This window comes from Cebus imitator, unplaced genomic scaffold (genome assembly GCF_001604975.1).
Source record: "Cebus imitator isolate Cc_AM_T3 unplaced genomic scaffold, Cebus_imitator-1.0 Scaffold883, whole genome shotgun sequence".
Taxonomy (NCBI): domain Eukaryota; kingdom Metazoa; phylum Chordata; class Mammalia; order Primates; family Cebidae; genus Cebus; species Cebus imitator.
In genome coordinates, this window is record NW_016108198.1 from 209,800 (window position 1) to 212,257 (window position 2,458).

Genomic DNA, 2,458 nt, shown 5'->3' on the forward strand with positions numbered 1-2,458 from the left:
AGACACAGGAAGGAGAGCGCTGCCTAAAGCTAGAGGCAGAGATTGGAATGATACCTCTGCAAGCCAAGGAACACAGAGCATTGCTGGGAATCACCGGAACCCACCCTGGAAACACCTTGATCTCAGACTTCTGTTCTCCAGAACTGGGAGATAAATTTCTGTTGCTTTAAATTTCCCTGTCTCTGGCACTCATACAGTGCACACTCTGCCTTTTGTGTTTTCTTTTTCTTTTTTTTTTTTTTTGCGACAAAGTGTCGCTCTTGATGCCCAGGCTGGAGTGCAAGGGTGCAATTTTGGCTCACTGCAACCGCCTCCCAAATTCAAGCAATTCTCCTACCTCAGCCTCCTGAGTTGCTGGGATTGCAGGCACCCACCATCACGCCTGGCTGATTTTTTTGTATTTTTAGTAGAGATGGGGTTTTACCACGTTGGCCAGGCTGGTCTCAAACTCCTAACCTCGGGTGATCCACCCACCTCAGCCTCCCAAAGTGCTGGGATTACAGGTGTGAGCCACCATGGCCGGCCCTTTACCACTTTTAATTGTAGTTCAGTGGCATCAAGTACGTTCACATCGTACGACCATCACCACCATCCATCTTCAGAGCTCTTTCCATCTTCCCAAACTCAAGCTGTGTCCCCATCATACAACTTCCCACTCTAGCCCCTAGCAACCACCCTTGTACTTTTTGTTTCTGATCTGAAGCCATTAAGCATATAAGTAGAATCATATAATATGTAGCCTTTTGTGTTTGGATCATTGCAGTTAGCATAATGTTTCTTGAAAATCCTTTAGAGTATCCATTTGGTAGCATGTATCAAAATGTCATTCCTTTTTATTTTCATTTTTATTAAAAATAATTTTTTTTTGAGACGGAGTCTCTATCGCCCAGGCTGGAGTGCAGTGGCATGATTTTGGCTCAATGCAACCTCCGCCTCCCAGGTTCAAGCAATTCTCCTGCCTCAGCCTCCCAAGTAATTGGGATTCTAGGCACCTGCCACCATGCACAGCTTATGTTTGTATTTTTGGTAGAGACAGGGTTTCACTTGGGCAGGCTGGTCTGGAACTCCTAGCCTCAGGTGATCCATCCACCTCGGCCTCCCAAAGTGCTGGGATTACAGGTGTGACCCACCTCGACTGGCCTAATTTTTGTATTTTAGTAGACAGGGGTTTCACCATGTTGGCCAGGCTGGTCTTGAACTCCTGACCTCAAATGATCTGCCCACCTTGCCTCCCTAAAGTGTTGGGATTACAGGCGTGAGCTACGATGCCCAGCTGCTTTTATCCATATTTAATTGTAAGTATTTGTTTTTTCCCAGGTAATTTTTTCCCATTTTGGTCATTTAAAAAAAAAAAAAAACTTTTATATTGAAATAATGAGGCAGCAGCACTGCAGACAGACCTGGTTTTCTGAATCTTCTCTTGTTGCTGGCTCTGTCCTTTCTTTCTTTCCACATTTCCATTATAGTATTTTTAATACTGTGTCTGTACCACCATCCTGGATTTGCCTTTGCTCCCACCCAGGACCCCCAGCTCCATCTGGGTACCCCCCTACCTCCTGATCACAGCGTGCACCGCTCGTGTTTGGCTACTCATTGGGCCCGTCAAAGCTCCTCTCCCACCTATGATGAGACCCAGGTAGGATCCAATCGTTCTCCATACTCGGGGTTCTCTGAAGTGTGGCCCCAATCTACCGGGGTAGCTTTGGGTTTTGAAGCAAGTTCCTTAGCCTCACTCTACCTCCGTGGCAATATAAGATTAATCTCTATTTGTGCAAGGTTGTGATGGGGCACTAAGGGTCCAGGCTTCGTGTCCAGCAGTCACTTCCCATTTCCACCCCTACAGAGGCCAGAGGTATTATATAACAAGCTAACACATATGCTTTATTGTTCTGTTTCAAAAACATGAAAACCAAGGCCCTGGGACTCAAGTGATGCTGGGAGGCAGAAAGGATGGAGAAGTCGGTGGCCCCAGCTCTAGGCTCCATGTGGTTGGGCCTGACTTCTGGCCAAGGGTTGCTCTTCCGCCTATGGCCCACCTGAGGCCAGACCTTGCCCGAGGAAAGGGCCCGTGGCAGGGGGAAGGTCGAGTAGAAGGAAGACGTGGCCAACGGCCATCCCTGAGGAGGTATGAGCAGCTCCTGGTTCGCCAAGGGCGCGTGCGTAGGAGCCAGGCTGAGGAGTCTTGGGGGCCCTCTCCACAGCTCTGGTGGGTCCCCCGCTCCCTCAGCCAACTGCTTGCTCACCTGATTTCTATGCTCCCTCGTGACACCGGCCCCTGAGAGAGAACATCCAAAGGCAAGAAGGAAGGAGGGCCCTGCCTAAGCTTCTTCCTCCCTGCTTGGCCAAGTGGGAGAAGCAGCTGAGGTCCTTGGTTTAACTGAGGAAGCACAGAGGAGCTGGAATAATGGCCCCCAGCTCAGAGGGCACTTGAGAGGGGCAATGAACAAATCTGTCTAAA

At 49.1% G+C, this 2,458-nt stretch overlaps 1 long non-coding RNA gene across 1 annotated transcript; it reads right to left on the minus strand.

The window, feature by feature from the left end:
* Window positions 1-1,855: 1,855 nt before the first annotated feature.
* Window positions 1,856-2,458, minus strand: LOC108298090. Its single transcript, XR_001822446.1, has 2 exons — window positions 2,244-2,458; window positions 1,856-2,117 (listed from the first exon to the last, which is right to left on the minus strand). It is a non-coding gene; the product is annotated as an uncharacterized LOC108298090 (long non-coding RNA).